Raw genomic sequence first — 17,125 nt, 5'->3', positions numbered from 1 at the left:
TCCTTATGGAGGTGATATGAATCAGAAACTGATGAATTAAGGAGTTCTACAGTTTTGGAAGACTTGCTATTGAGTACTGGAGAGCAGCTAATATATAAAACTAGGCTTCACTCCTGGCTATGTTACTTGCTTCACTTCTCAGCATCTCAGCTTTATTTGGTCATGCTGTTACCTCTCTTAAAACAAGGACTCTGAAGATGGTCAGCATTAGTGAGACTCAGCAGTGTGTTTCTCTCTTATACAAGCACAGGTATCCAGAATTTGCTGATTTCAGTTAGTCTTAGAGGATACTAGTTCCTAAAATGAAAATAATTACATGTGCACTGGAATCCTCTGCTTGGGAGAGAACTGTGGGTGGCAAATCCAAGTCATGCTCATGGAACTAGGTAAGCAGCCCTGTTGCTGGACTGCATTATGAGAAGCTGCTTCAGGTCAGGCCTGAATGGCCCCGAGTTGAGCAGAGCACATTGTGGACCTGTGAGGATAACCCCTCCAGTCCCTTTTCTCTCAGTAAAAATTACACTGTTTAAAGAAAAACAAAGAATAAAAAAGGAAATCCCACAGAAGAAATCACAAATTACACAGCTTGTGAAAATTCTGCCCATAGCCCATGGCCCAGAAGATAAACTTCCCCTCCCTCCCCTCATGCCAGCTTTGTGACATCTTGTGACATCTTTCCACTTCATAAATCTCTTCCCTGATTGACAGGCAGATCTGGGAAAGAGCCCTTGGGGGAAACAGTTCCTGAAAAGCCTGCGTACCAAGCCAGAGGCATCTTCTCATTGAGGTACAAAGCAAGTAAAGGCTTCACAGTCATTGCAACTGCACGAGGGTTCTTGGCACCATCTAGTGCCAAGAAAAGAGACTACGGAAATCATGCTGGGGAGGAGGAGCACTTGAAGACAGCCCGCAGAATCTGCTCGGGTAGTGGAGGCAGCTGTGCTAGCACAAGGAGGCCTAAGTAAATTCTTGCCACCTCTTCGTGAAGCAGATTCTTTCCTTCTAGTAAAGAATCTAAAGGAAAGATGTTACATTGTACAGGGAAGGCATTATGGAATCTTCTCCGAGGACATTTCCTGCTGTTCTTAGTGACACTTTGGTACTACGAGAAGGCTAAAGTGTCCCAATGATGCACACTCACCTTACTGTCCTGCAGACACCAGTGGGATGGGCAAAAATGGCTTCCAGAGCACATGCAAAGGTCTGGAACCTTCTGAGGAATCCTGAAACCCTGAGCTACAAATGAAGTTTCATTGAAGGAATATGGAAAAACAACATAAGGTAACATTAAGGCCACAGACTGTATGAAAATGGCAATGACAGAGGGTGTAACTGTCACTTTATGAGCAAAGGAAAATCATTCACAGGGTGCATTACTCATCCAGTTCCCTCCTCTCCTGTACAGCAGGAATAGTAAACAGTTGCCCAAGTTACACAAAACAATCAGCATTTAAAACAAAACAATGCTTCTCGTTTTTCAAGTTTTCCCAGAGCCACCTCCCTTCCCATCCAGACACATCATCTTCATGGCTCCTGAACACTGCCATCACCACAAAGCACATGGAACTGCAGCCATACTGGGCCCTGGTACTGAACCTCCAAGAAAGTTCTCACCTAGAAGAGGCTTGTGATGTTGATAAATTTGGGCATGTGTGCTTTGGAAGACTACAAGCATCAGTCCTGCCTGCAATCCTCAGAAAGCAAGTGAAGGAATCGATGAACTCTACAGGAGTAATGTTCTCAAATCAACTCAGCTCTTCATCTTGCTAAGGGAAGCAAGCCAAGCACCATGCTGAAACCTTAACCACAGGACCCAGCCACTCTGTGGACACTAAAGATGCCAGGGCAGTTTCCCAAAAAGCAGGTGTTAGCCTTGGAATCCTTGGCCAATATTTACATTCCTCCTTGCTGTTACAAAGCAACCTTTCCATGGAGTTAAGAGCCAGATTCCCCAGGGGGATATAGGTGCCTAATTAAAGCTCCATTGGGAATAAGATGTCTCTGTATCTCTGAACCTGGACTACAGTGCTTCAGGATCCCTCACAGGCAAATGGGTGTGGGAGAGTTTAAAGCCCATTTCTACCCTGTCTTGAAATTCATGTTATTGTTCATTCCATATAAAGCAGTTCTGAAAAGCTCCCAAGCCAAAACTCCCTGCTTGCACAACAGGGCAATGATTTACATTCACTTTGCTAGGGTGCCAGTGATACCTTGTGGTGCAAGGAAGCAGTAAGGATCCAGACCTTGTGACAATTCAAGAGGAAATCACTGCCATGGCAGTGGATCAGAGCACAGGTACAATCCTGTTACCTGGGATGCTCAACCCTGGAAGCATGCAGCACAGTGCAACAGCATCCATTCTGCAGCCCTGTCTCCTTTAAAGACACGGACACATGCAGTTTTAAAGTGCTTTAAGCAGCTAATTAGGGTGTCTTCCCCTCCTCTATCCCACAAGATGATAATTGCATTATAAAAATGAATATGTAACTAAGCAGAAACCACAGGAATGGCAATGGCAGAAAAGGAGATGGAACCAGCAGCAGCCTTACTCCACAGTCACAGGTGGAAGCCCTTACATTAGAGAGACTAGTGCTCCAGTGTGGTTTCTAGAGCTGTGGGGAGGAAAACCTCGAAAAAGCCCCACATCATTTAGAGTCATAAGAGTCAGCGAATGGTTTAGTGCTTAAACAATCGATGTCAGGAAGAGAGAAGATCTGTGAGAGCGTGTCCGCCTCTTGCTCTCCCTGCATACATCTCCCCAGAATGTCTACAGTCATCAGGGTAATTTAGAGAGGAAAGGAGAAAAAAAAAAAAAAAAAGACAAACCTGGCTTGGCCTAACTGGGGCTATCACTGTAATTGTGGAAGGAAGTGAGAACATACCAGCAGGGCCCTGGGGAGAAAAGAGCAAAGCAAAGAGAATGGAGCCTGTATTTGTGGGACCCTGTGAAGCTGAAGATGTGTCAGAGAGCAGAACAGTGATGCCCCAGGGTGGAGCAGAGAAAAGGCAGTTGAAACCTTCTGAAACAGCAAATAGCAAAGGATCTGGGTTTGCAGCACAGTCTCACAGCTTGTGCACTCTTGGTTTCCCTCAGTAGCTAACACCATGAATAACCAGGTAACTGGGCATATTCTCGATGTATTTAAAGAAAGCTATCACTGTAAACAGCTGCAGGGATGATAAATGCATGCTTTCAGAGAGGAAAAGGGGGACTCTTTTACTACCAGTTCTTCCCTACCCCCTGCGGTACCCAGGCAGCCTCTGTTCTGCCAGTCCATTCTTCCACATCCACTGCATTATTATGAACCCTCCAGCACACATAGCTAATTAGGGAAAATATCCTTTCTAGCAATTTAAATGATTTTGGCATTTTCAGGAGGGCACATGTAATATTCAAATTACTTCCACTCTGCGCTGCCTTGTCTTGCCTGGCTCATCTTCCCAGGTGAATTTGTAGTCTCTGAAATGTTCTAATTTCCCACACAAGCCATGTCAAATATAATTTTGGTGCAAAGTTGGTAATTATACGTAACATCAGTCTGATGTTAAAAACACTGAAAAATTTAGCAAGAAGAGACGAATGGAGAGACACAAGTCTGAGACCAAGGAAAGAAAAGGCGTGCGGCCCCCTTAGTATTTGCGCTCGTTAATTAATAATAGTATGTTTTCAGGAACTGAAAGGATGTGTTTCTGAACTGACTGGAATTCACTTATGTCCCAATTACATTGTCTCTGTGAAGAACTTCGGTCAGCTCTTGCTGAAGAACCACAGCTAAACCAGAAGCAAAACGCAGGCTTCCCACTGAAGTCCATCCCAGCCGCAAGGATATGAAAAGGAGCAGAAATCTCGCCCTTGGGCTTTAAGGTGGAGATGAGATTGTCTCCTCTGCCACCCTCTTCTGCAAACCCCTCTGGAGGGAGTCAAACAGATTTGCATCAGTGAGTCACCAAGTATATAGATATCTATTAGAATAAGTGTAATTATAACTGCTGGCCCCAAAGTATCGAGGCAAACATTTTAAGAGTCTTGTTCCTTGGCTCCAAAGAGAAAAATTAACATGAAAAGTGAATTATCTGACTCCATCACAGAGCCCTCACCAAGGATGCCTGGTCTGCCTATTTCTAGGAGCATCCCAACTCAGTTTGCTTTTTGACATCATTATCCCAGCACGCTGGCTGCCTGTCAAAAGCAGCTGAGATGCCCTGAGTTAACACCTTCCACTAAAATCCATGGCTGCAATAACTGCTAGTAACCACAAAGCCATTTGCTCTGAAATGGTTGCTCTCAGTAATCTATTCATGGTGTAATGCATCACAGAAGGGAAAACCCAGGTATCTCATCACCACAGCAGTTTCTGGCTGATGTGAGAACTTGGACCACAGCTGGTAAGGAAGGCTGGCTGCATTTTGATCCTGAAGGCTTTATATCAATACTCCAGAATCATAATAAAAGGCCTGATCACACAGATTCAGTACAACCAAGCAAGGGTTTGACCCCAAAGAATGAAATGAAAACCACTGAATAAAAGCTATTAATTGAGAGAAATGAGGGGTTTAAAAACAGTTGAAGTCTCAAATAAGCATGAAGCTCCTGGACACATGCAAACCTCATTTGTATCACATCTTAGCCACTGTGTTCTTGCATACAGGGATTCAAGAGCTAGTCCTGAATTTCAGTCTTAGTGGTTAGCATGTCACACCCCTCTGCTTTTCTTCAGTCCCACAGTAAAGAAGAGACCCCTGTTTTGGAGAATGGACACTCCCTGGCTTTGCAGCTCGCTCCATCTGCTCCTTTAAAATCAGTTCCAACTTCTCATACCCTTTTTCACTCTTGTGAGTTTGTTCTGCTCATTTAACAGTGGCTGGCTGTGCATAAACAGAAAATCCATCATGCTCAGACCACACGGGCCAAAGAAAACCCAGAAATTTCACCACAGCTTTATGTGATGAGATTAAAAAAAGAGCTATGCAGCTCCAAGCAAACAATGAGCAGGGTAAGATTATGGATCCAGAAAGCATGACCCACAGTCTCATTAAGGGCACTGCATGTGGGTACTTGCTGCAGAGAGGGGGACATGAGAGAAAGGGAAAGGCAGGAAGAGGTCTACAGAAGATCAAGGTATATACCCTGACCAAATATACATTGATGTTGTATAGCCACGAATGTTAGTCCCTAGGTAAACACTACCACCACTGCTATTGAAGGTTACTGTATTTATAAATGTAGTAGCAATACCAGACACAGACTTGGAAGGGAAAGCCTTTTTTTTTTTCCCCTTCACCAGACCTGTTGGGATCTCATGTCCAAGCAACTATACCCTATACACCACCTATGTAGCTTCTAAGAATAGCAGGACCTCAACACATATACCTGTCTTTGAGATAACCATTTCATAATCAACCCATTGCAACACAACACTAGGCAAAGAATCTCTAACCCTTACTCACTGGCTGGAACACATCAAGAAGATGCATTTATGCACTATTTAGACAATCATGCATGTAAATACAACTAATATGCAGGATCTATTACTTGTCTGTTCTTGAAAATCTGGTCTTGGCTCTTTTGGTTCTTTCACTGGATTCCCATCTCACTGTCCAGTTGCTCATTCTGCTCCAGACTTACTCCAAGTTGTAGTAGGCTACTCTAAATACATTCACTGCTTACAACTTGCTGTCATCAAGAAGAGTTTTACTGAATAGTGTGGCCGTGACAAAATGTTGATGGAGCACATCAAAGTCTTCTACATCTCCTTCAATTTCTGTGATTCTTATGCCTATGAACTCATTCCTTTCAGGACTTTGGGACTGATCAACAAAATGGGGACTTTCTGCCCTTTACGCTGGAAAAAAAACAAAACAAAACAAGCAAAAAAAAACAAAAACAAAAACAAAAACATCAAAAAACTTTGATGCTAAACACTACGAAGGCACCAGCAGCAGCAAAAAAAAAAAAAAAGGAGGAAGTTCTGCTCCATCACTCAAGCCTGCTTTATAAGGTACCCAGTTGGCAACACTGTCCCTCACACAGCTCTGTTACTGCTTGGTGTGGCCAGCTAACAAAACTCCACTGTAAACCTTGCTGTGTCCTGTCAACACTGCATCTCCTCTGGGCTAATGTAAACCAGAAACTCACCCTCCATCCCCAGAAGGGGTCAGATATAGTTGTAAACCTCGAGAGTGCTGACAGGGTCTCCAGCAACATCCTCCTGTTGTATCATTATGTTCATATTCACTGCATTTCTGGTACTGGACAAGAGAAGGCCTCCATGACTCAGTGGTTCCTTGTGAAGCACAATGATCTTCTGGAAGCTCTTCCTCACCCAGGGTAATTCACCAGCTCACTGTTTCATCTAAGGCAGCAGCAGGGAAGCAAACAGCTGGAGAAGGGACTTTGCCATTCTGTTACAAATGTCCTGTGCCTGGCACAAAATAAAGGACACACTGATCACTGTCTTCAAGGCCTTTGAAAGAATTTAATGCTAACTGAAGTTAATTCTGGACTTCTTGTTTAGACAGAGAGGATGAAGGAAGAGACAGAGTAAGAGCGCCAGGGGAAAAACTGATTTCCCGTCATTTCATTTCATTATTACCAGAATCAAATAAGCAAAAAACTCACGCATCAGGCTTTTATAATTATGAGATCTGAAAATGAATGAATACATTGGATTACTCTGTGCTAACATGACTTCAGAGCCTTTACAGTGATAGGATTTCAGACTTCTTTTGGAGACTATTAATGTCAGAACTTGACTTTGACTCATGCAAGTGGAAAAAAAAAATGTATCTCACCTAATCACAGGAGTTCACAGATGTATCTTAAAGCAAAGTGTTCACCCAGTTCGGTTCTACTCTCATCACTGTCTCCTGAGGTTTGGAAATTAATTACCAGTAAGCAGGGGGTCAGAATCAGACACAGAAGATCAGCCAGTGCTTTTGGTGTTGGTACTTAAAATGAACTTCACAGCACACCACCAGAGTCCTACACTCTAATTTTCCCATTTCCCCATCCAAACAGACTCAAATTATTTTATGAAGTAGGTTGCATGGAATTAGAGAGTACCTTTGGTCAACAATGCCTGATCATGAGAGGCTGTAGCCTGCAGATGTGGTTAACTCAAGGAGTATGGTTGTGAAGGTCACAGATCAAAGTCCTGCTGCTGAAACAGATGATGAACCAGGTAAAATTTGGGATGGTTTTGGCTATGCAGTAGAATGATCTCTTGTACTTTTTGTGGAAACCCAGCCGACCTGTTAGCAGCACGATACAATCCAGCAGCATCTAATCAGCTGCTGCCACCCTCTGCCTCCCCCTACCCTCAACACTGGCGGATATGTCAAAGCAAAAACATCCTGGTATTTCTGATCTCCCTGGGGTCACATCTGGTTTGAGTCAGGCTTCTCATTTGGTTCCAATCCACCGATTTCCTGCTACTGTCCATGAAAAAGAGAGTGTGACTCTGTGGCTTCCCCTGGGTGTAATGGTCTAATCTGTACCTTGTTGTGCACTGTACAGGGGAGGGGGAATCAGTGCTACTTGGGAGCAGATTTTTTTTTCCCTTATAACTCCCATCCTGCTCTTAGGCAATGCACCTTTATTCTTGTTTGCAGCAGCAGCCCCAGATGCCCTGGTGCCCACTCTCTATCATCCATATTCCTTTGGCCTCCTAATTGAATCCTTCCCTGGCTGGGACAGGCTTTCCTCATTATGATGAGCTGGATCCAATTCTACTCCCTCCTCTCCATTTCCCAGTCTTTCCTTGTGAACACAGGTCAGGATCCACAGAGCTTCTGTGGGTGGATGACTGCACCAGTGCACTGTGCTTGCAGCTACCGTAGTGCTGCTCATGAGGTTAACAGAGCAGGAAAATACCAGACTGGTACAAGGTGGTAAAGGTATCCTCTCTACCAATATTATAGCAACATCCAGATGCAGTTTAATTCTTAGAAATAATACCTAGTTCTCTTAATCTATGGCTTTCAAAGTAATTTGCCAAAAAAAAATATTAAATAATAATAGTAATTTTAAAAAATGTTTTGCAGCTGTTGAAACAGCCTAAGAGTTTTCACAAGAGCAGGAGCCCAGGAGCTGAATAGGTCTCTTAAATCCTTATCCCATAGGATTCTCTGTATGAGGTCATGAGTAATGTTGTACTCATGCTCTGAACAAGGCAGCTCAATGAAAACAGCAGATTATTTTTTTCACTCAGTCATCCACTGAAAAACTTCAGTATTAGGGAAAAGAATTCAAGTCTCCTTCCCTTATTTATCCTTTGGCCTCTTAATCAGAGACAGATGACCTTGTATCACACCATAAAATATTCATACAGAGACCCAAATTTTCTTTGGGCACTCTCATCCTGGAAGTGGGAATAGTGTAGCAGTATCACACCTCAGATGACACTGCCATGAAGTTGAATTACTTCAGGCAGAGCATCACACTGTATGTTGATGTTGGTACTATAACTACACTCATTCAGAGCTAGTTAGCTTAATATCACATGGACTGAATGAAGGCATGAAGGTTCAGCCATGCTTATGTCAAGGAAAGTAAACTCTGGTAAACTGAGGCACGGATATATTAGCTGTATTGGTACTGGCTTGATGTCAAGGCAAGGTCTCAAGAGTGTTGGGAGAAGAACCTGTACAGCAAATTCCCCAAGTGTCACAGCTTTAACTACTAAACCACGCTCTTCTACTGCACTAAGTAGGTCTGGATTTCATCAGAGCCTGGATATTATTTTTAAAAATAACCAACTCATTAGAAAACACACACACAACCCCCCTCAAACACCCAGAATAAAACCTCCAATCTAAAGGCTTTTCAGCATCTTAGGGAACAAGAGCTACTATTATTGTTACTAGAAAGGATCTAAAGGCAATAGTACAAGAAATGATCTATAGGGCACAACTATGTTTGTTATGAAATAATTTGGATCCACAGAGGAACTCCATATGTGGCTTCCCCTCTGGTGACTAGAGGTTCCCACCTTGGCAGTGATCCTGGAGTCCCATGCCCACAGGCTCAGCAGCATGGAAGGGGAGGGTGGACGCTGGAGGAGTAATGGGATCATCAGCTGCCGAGGCTGCTGCTTGGCACGCCGACAATGTTTGTTTGCACCTCTTTGAAGATGAGAGATGAAAGTGGCGCCCACATGGGCTGCCTTTGATTAGCTTCTTATTTTTAACATTGCAGCTGCGATTATTTTTCTTTTTCTTGAAGCATTTCTTCCCCAGCACCAGAAACTCTGAGGTTCCCTTCTCTAGGGAGGTTCAGCTTCAAGGAAACATAACAAAGAGAAGTGTGAATGTAAAGGAGACTGGACAACTCCAGGCCAGTGGGGACTTATGTCATTTTATTTTTAATTTTACTTCCATTTTTTCCCCTATCCCCCATCCTCAGTGGGTCTCAGAAAGAAAATACTTGTTTACTTCTTTTTTAATAGGGAAAATAAATGAGTCCTGGGATTGTACAGAGCTGTCATGAAGAGGGAAATGTCTAATGGTTCAATTCCCAGCTCTGTCACTGAACCACTCTGGGACTTGGGGAAAAGTCAGTTCGCCCATCTGTAAAATGGGATTTATAATGCGTTGCTTCTCAGGGGTATTGAAGGAGTACGAGTAGCATTGATGGAATGCTTCATGCACCTTGGAAAGAAGGGGCAATAGCCCTGTGAAGTGCTGTCCTTAATAGATACTTAGAGGAGTTTCCTTCACTGTGGTACTTATCTGACCACAGCAGCCGAGTGCCTCACAGCTACTGATGGATTTTTTTTTTTCCCTTCTATTACCTCTCTGCATCATAGGCTTGTTGCACAGGAAAGGAAGGCAAATGGCAAATTGAATGAAATGGACCCATTCACATAGATTATGTGGCAAAGCCAGGACTAATCTTTTCTTTTTCTAAATTTCTTCTAGTCATAGGAGTTTTGTCATCAGAAGGCATGAGGGAAAACCACCTTCACTCCTTCATACATTGGTCACTCACACTGTGCATAAGGAGCAAGTGGTCTGAAAAGGAAGTCAATGTTTGTTGTGTGTTAGACTATCATAATATTTTTAGTTTTGTTTCTCTCACCTGATACTTGTCAGCCAAATGTTTGGTCATATGTTGTTAATGGAGTCACCCACAGTGAATGCTCCAGATTTAACAGGATGATACGAGGAAAATGGCTTAGCCTACTGTCCCTTATTTTCAGGGCCAATTTAGAGAAAGGTAAAGAGCTATACATGCAAGTGTATCAGGGCAAACTTATGGTATCTGTCACGTCCAAAACACAGCTTCACAAAGACCTGCTGCTAGTATCAGGCTCAAGTTTAACTTCCATCAGAGGGCCTTAAATGCCAGACAGAATCTGACAGCAACAATGCCAATTAACAAGATGGAAAAACCTGAAGTGGGGTAAGAGAAACAGACAAGGATAAATAACAATCTAGTTCTCTATACTTATACACATCAAAAGAAAACACACAACCACATATGTTTATTTGTTTTATCTATGGAGACATTTACCAGCCAAAGAGAAACAGAGACACACAGGTTGAGTAAAAAACTGTAACAGGCTTACAGAAATCCAACCAATTCTGAGAGCAAAATCTGTTTCCACAAAATAAAGTACCTGCTAAATCCTCTGGAAGACACTTCATCCTTGGCACAATCAGTCAAAAAAACTTATACTAATCCAGTCAAAGCATGTAATTTAGCTTGGTTTCCTTGTTTTTTACATTTCAACTGCTACCAGGAAAACAGGCAGCCAGTTTTTCCAACCCACCGCACCATCCAGTAATCTCAATGGCCAAACACCATCCTGCTCAACCGAGCTCCTCATGAAGTGATAAGCCAGTCTTATAGGCTCTTCTGAAGCATATTAGAAAGAGATATATTGTACAAAACAGCTTATAATATGTATTTACTTCCAATTCACCCCAGAGAAGCAACTTACTCCACCCCAACTCCATCCAGTCACACAGGTTCCAGGACACTAAATGAAGCACCTTGCCAAATTCACTGCAAGCCATCCGGCCATACCATTTAGCCACAGTAAAGACAAAATCTATACCTAGCTACAGCCAGAAATGCAGGCAACTGTTGAAAACCTATTTATACCACTCAAGGAGATCAATGGAGAGCCCAGGCCTGGAGGCCGCTGACCTTGGATTGACACAAAATTAAAGGAAAAAAATTAATAGTGGCAACTCCAGAGACCACAGCTCTTATTTAAGAGGATTCAGAAGCCAGCTTACCAATCAAGAAAAGGTGCTTAAGTGGGGATGCATTTTTTGGAAAGAGAGCAAACACTCACCTGTTGCTGGTGCAGGAGCTGAGGCACAGAGCTTCTTCCCCAGGACAGCCCAATGGCTGCCTGTGCCACACAGACAGGTCCTTCACAGCAACCAGACCTCACCAACTCTGTCCCACATGTCACCAGGTGTGGTGTGACACCAGGACTGGTGTCTCTGGAAGAAGTTTTTTCTCAGGATGTCCCAGAGTGACACTGTGGTGAGCTCTTTCCACAGGCTGTTTCCAGAAGGTTCTCCCTCAGGTGCCTTTCACCTGAGAAAAGCTGAAGAGAACTTTGAGGAGGTGGCATAGGAGAGACAAAACAACTGTTGTCTGAAAAGTCTGGAGGCCACAAACTGATAAGATGAATTTTCAGGCCCAGAATTACTCAGTCTGCCTCAGCTTTTAACAGCCCCAGCCCAGCAACGATCCCTGAGAAGCCATGCAGAGGGCTCTGCCAGTCACAAAATGGCAGCCAGAGGAAAAAAGAGTGCCTCATTCCTTACTTACTGAGTTACCGGCATGGCACCACACTGACAAATCCAGGCACTGCTGCAGAGACCACAGGACAGGCCACCCATAGCTGAGGGACACAGCTTAACGGTGCTGTGGCACCAGCAGCCACCTGAGGGACGGCAAAAAAGGCGGGAAACAACGGCTGCCTCAGAGGCCCCCGGACGGCCCCTGCCCGGGCACCTCAGCAGGGCACCGACCCTGCCTCAGCGAGGACTAAAAAAAACCCAAAAAAACCCAAAAAACAACACCTCTGTGGGGCAAACTCCATCCATGCTGAGGCAAATACTGACACACAGGGCTTTTGAAGGTAAAAAAAAGCCCCCACCCTGTCACTGCTGGCTCCAGTTTAAAGAAGATCGCTGAAAAGAGGATGTGCTGCACCTGGGTGGCTGGGAGGCTCTAGAGAAAGGTAAGAGATTTCTGAGGATGTTTCAAGGTTTGTTTATTTTTTTCAGTTAAAATGATAAAAAAATAGGTCCTGGAAACAGCAGATTACAGGGGAAGCTTTGATGGAAGCTATAGAGAGAAAGGTTTTGTTTTTGAAAGGTTTTATTTTTGGAGTCTTGGTGCAGTGCTGGACATGTTGTGCCTCTGCTGCCTGTAAGGCCTCTTTCTTTAACTTAAGTGTTTTTAGGTAAGAGCATATTTATGGGTGTACAGAGCTGTGCACAGCTCTCTAATGTATCCATGTGGACCATGGGGATGCACATCATAACAATAATGGCCATGCCCTGACCTTTAATTTTGTTTAGGGACTTTTTTCGTTTTTTTTTCCCTAATTAACATTATTTTTATAATTTTATGCACTGGGTAAGAGAGACAGGAAGCTGATCCCCAACCTGGGACCAGTAGCTCCCATTAGATGTCCAACACTAACTGCTCTTGCTGTGGAGCTGGCTGCCACATTGTGGGCTGCTCCCCCAAACATCACATCTGGCTGATGTAAAACACACATGTTTTGACTGAAGCTTTTTCTTTAAAATGCCAACATTAAAGGAAGGTTTGCTTTGTAAAACTGAAACTGTAAAACTCTTCTGAAACCCAATCTGGGGGATTAAAAGAACCACATGAAAAGGGATAAATATGACCTGGACATTTACTTCCTGTGCAGAAGTTCGCAGAACATGTGCCTCCCAGCCTGTCAGTGTGAAACAAGACCTCCTGCTCTTATTTTCAGAAGGATTTAAAAAAAAAAAAAAAGAAAAAGAAAAGAAGAGAGGAAGACAGGAAATTTTGCAAACTGACAACTCTCTTCTATCTCGTGGCTAATGTCAGAGACATTGGTTTCTTTACAGTGGTGCCTCGTACACCTTAAAACCAGAAAGACACAACAACCAGAAAGACACAACAACCAGAAAGACACAACTGGTAATAAGAAATTCAGTATTAATAGGCACACTATTTATTCTGTATGGTAAAATTTGGCTTGATCCATTTTTAACTGGGAGTCAGTGGCAGAATTCCTTTGGATTTCAGTGGGAATAAGAACAGACCTAAAGAGATAATGGACCAAGTCCAAGGATTCTCTGATGATGTACAGAAGAAACACATGGTTAGACAAATAGATCTTCAGTTAGTCAGAAAATGGCTCACTTTCAAACAAACTAATGCAAGATGTTTATATCATTATTGTCCATTTCAAGTATTAAAACTTGGGTTCCAGAAAGCAACTTACTTAAATATTATGAGACTTGAAAGGAAAAAGATATAATTATGGATTCTCTGTATCAGTTTCCTAGGGTTTGAATCTTTAGGATGATATAACGTTTTTTTCTGGTTTTCTTTACTAGAAGTGAACTGCTTGAAGATTGATTTTTTAAAAACCAAAATTGACATTGTGATTTATTATAGTATGATTTCAGAAGATGAGACTTTGGAAAAAAAAAGAACAAGTGTGGGCAAAAGAACAAGTGTGTAAGTGTGGGCAATACATTAAAGCCAGTATTGTTCTCAAAATACCTTTCTGATTTCAGGTCCTCTCAGGAGTTGCAGAGGACAAAATGCAATATAATGCAACATTTCCTATTGCCATTCAGTTTTGGCAAAAAAAGCAGCCAGTTATACACTATTTGGGATTGTATTTTTCCTTCCCCCTCCCCCCATGAACGATGCTGTTAAATGACACAATTACATTAATTGCCCAACAGTCATAATTTGGAGAAACACAACTGAAATATGTAGGGAGCATGGCACTGAAGGTAAAGGCAGACTTCCTACAGAAAACACAGGATTCTGCACATGAAATGTTGTGGGGCACCTTCTTGCACCACTGGTTTGTAACTGCTGTAATAGCTGACTCTCTGGATGCACAGGCAGGATCCAGCTTGAAACTGAGTTTGAAATTTGCTGTAGTTTGGGTGCTTGGATCTGGAGTTTATCAGTTCAGTCCCATTGTTGTCTGAGGGGTTTTTGTCATTTGTTTGGTTGGGTTTTGATTTTAGAGTAACTGAGTCTGGATTGCTGTTGGTATTCTAGGGTAATGGTCCATGTCCCCTGTGTGAGGTGTAGACACTCAATAACCCAACACCAAAGTACATTTTTTCCAAATACTCTCTTCACTGAGTTTATCTTTGAGAATGAAAGTTCAGTTATTCTACTTGAACCTGTGGATTTTAATTCCCATTGGAGCCTTTCACAACCACTGCTTTTGCACAGAGATGGTAAAAAACCCAAACAAACCAAAAAAACAAACAAGAAACCCAAACCCACCTTTTTTTCTTCTGTCTAGTCCTGGTCAAATTAAAAAAAAAAAAAACAAAAAACCCCTATTTTCATAGTTTCAATCCAGAGTCAAGGAAAAAAGGAAAAAAAGGTGTGTTTCAAAGTCATTGTGCAATGGAGAAAGACCAGTTCCCAAGTCCTTTCCAAATCCAAAGTGGACAATTCCTCAGTCATTTCCAAGCCGGAAAGAGGCCATTTTATGAGCCAGAAAGCATCCATTTTCTGCAGCAGTCCTGAGCCAGAGAGGCTACTGTCTGAGTCAGTTCCAGGGGGGGAATGTTTGGCACTTTTCCAAGCTTGGGAGTGTTGCTATCACAGCAATTGTTTGGTGATGCCATCCCAATAAAGCTTCATTATGGTGTTCCTCTTTCTATAAACTTCAGTGCCCTCCAGTGTCCCCAGCAATCACTTATCTAATATTAGGATATTAAAAAATATGGAAAGATTTTAAAGAGACTTATTAAAATGCAATTAGCAGCATGTACGACTTAAGCAGTGAGATTATTTAAAAAAACGACTTGATTGTGTGGAATGCCACGCACCTTACAGAGATAATAAAGCTGCCAATCAAGTCCATTTTCAAATTAGGAAATTTTCATTCTTTTTTTACAGCCCCCTAAGTGAATATTAAAACTGATTATTAACCTTGGAGTGTAGCAGCAGCCCCTAAGCCTGCAAGCTCTAGAAGGGAGGTTTCATAACTGTTGGTAGCCTGGGCTTCCTTCCCCATTAGGACTTAGAGCTCTGTGCTTATTTAAAGGGATAGTGATCCCCCTTTGAGTACGAAATCTGAAAAGCCCGGCTCAATCTCTTGTTTAGAAAGGGGGAAAGCTCCAGGTCTTGACATTGCAACTTGAGAGGCCAAACCAAACTGCCTGTAATGACCCTGCCTCGATATTACACAGCAGAGTTTGCCATCAATAAACTGCAGGTAAGGCTGCCCCCTCATGTCCAGTCTGGGAAGCTCAGCAAATCCTTCAACTCCCTAACACATAACCTTGGCGTTGTCCAAATGAAAATGTGTAGAATAAATTAATCTTTTCATACCTTTTTCACACCCGGGTTATTGTGCATAGATTCTCTGTGTTTATTATTATTATTCTCCATTTATTTTATTATTTCCCTTGCTAAATGTAAAACCATGTCACTTGCCTTCTTTTCATTTATTTTTCATCCTACTGAGTGTGACACATCCTGCTGTTTGACTTTGCTGGCATTTTTATTTCATCTATAAAAAGGTTCTTTCTCTGAGAAATTAAGTCACATTACCCTGACAGGTTACTCCTTTTGCAGCTCTTTACTCTGCTGTCAAAGTGGATTTATTGATGCTTCCTGGATTTCTCTCCCCAAGCTTGCAAACTGGAAATGACGAATGCTCTGGAAGGCAGCAAGCTAATTCTTGACTAGAATGCTTTATTTTGGGATAAATACAAAGATTGAAAGGGAGTTGCTTCAGAGGGGATAGGCACTGATTCTGGCTCCAAAGCAAGGGTGAGTTTCAGCATGTGATTAACATTTAAGTATATGCTTAAATTTCCCTTTGCTGATCTCTTTGGGACCATGCACAGGCCTGAAGGTATTTCCTTAGGGATTTTACTATATTGGTGCCAGGCTGCTTAGCAGGGATGAGTGTCCAGACAGTATCTAAACAGGGAGAATGTCTTTTAAGTTCCAAAGTATCTAGAGGACAGAAGTTGTTTTACTGGCACATGTGTCTCATGTCTACAGCTCCCTCTGGAATCTAGCTATGGCACCTGGATTTACTTAAGATAGCATGGAAGCTATCTACACATCTTTTCAAAGTAAATAATCTGCCAGGGTTGGATAATGGGGGTTAGGAGGATGACAAATTGGGTTAATAAAATGTCAGCAAGAGCCAGGTTTTAAGTCTGGAATGAGTCACAAGTGAAACAAGTTTAGTGGCCAGGGATCACCCTTCATCTTGAGTTGGTGTTTGTCTACATCACTGACTAACCACAGTGAGCCAGTGTAACTCAGCTGAACTGACAACCCAGTGTCAGCAATATTGTTGGGGTCTAGGAGGAGGCAAAATGTCACTGACTCTTCAGAGTCATGCCACAGTTAATGAGAATCACTGAAGGAACAGTAACCAGAGAGATGGCATTAGCCTTCCCAGGTCTCTGGGCTGAAAAGAAGCCCCTCCTGTACACCAAATGTCTTGTGAATATTGGTGCTATTTTAGGAGTCCAAAGGCTAGAAGGGAAAGAGGCACTCATGCAGTATTGAGGTACACCAGTGAAGACATAGGGAGATGGGGGGATGCATACCACAGGTGGATTAATAGAACTGTATATAAGAATTCTGGAAATAACTATTGGTTGTTGGGTTTTTGTTGGTGTTTTGGTGTGGGTTTTGGCTTTTTTTTTCCCATAAACAACTATTCACTGCTAATCAAATTTTATGACTGGAACCACATTGGCAATGACAAAGAGAGTTAAGGAGATGTAATGGACATATAATCTTTGGGTTTGTGAGACATTAAGTGTATGGTAATGTCAGCACAGTAAATAACTCAGTTATTAACATTTTCTAAAATTAGATCAAGTGAAAACAGCATTCACAAATACTGAGACAATTCCTGGCAGA

The sequence above is a fragment of the Calypte anna genome, chromosome 21 (assembly GCF_003957555.1).
Source record: "Calypte anna isolate BGI_N300 chromosome 21, bCalAnn1_v1.p, whole genome shotgun sequence".
NCBI lineage: Eukaryota > Metazoa > Chordata > Aves > Apodiformes > Trochilidae > Calypte > Calypte anna.
This window is presented reverse-complemented; position numbering follows the sequence as displayed.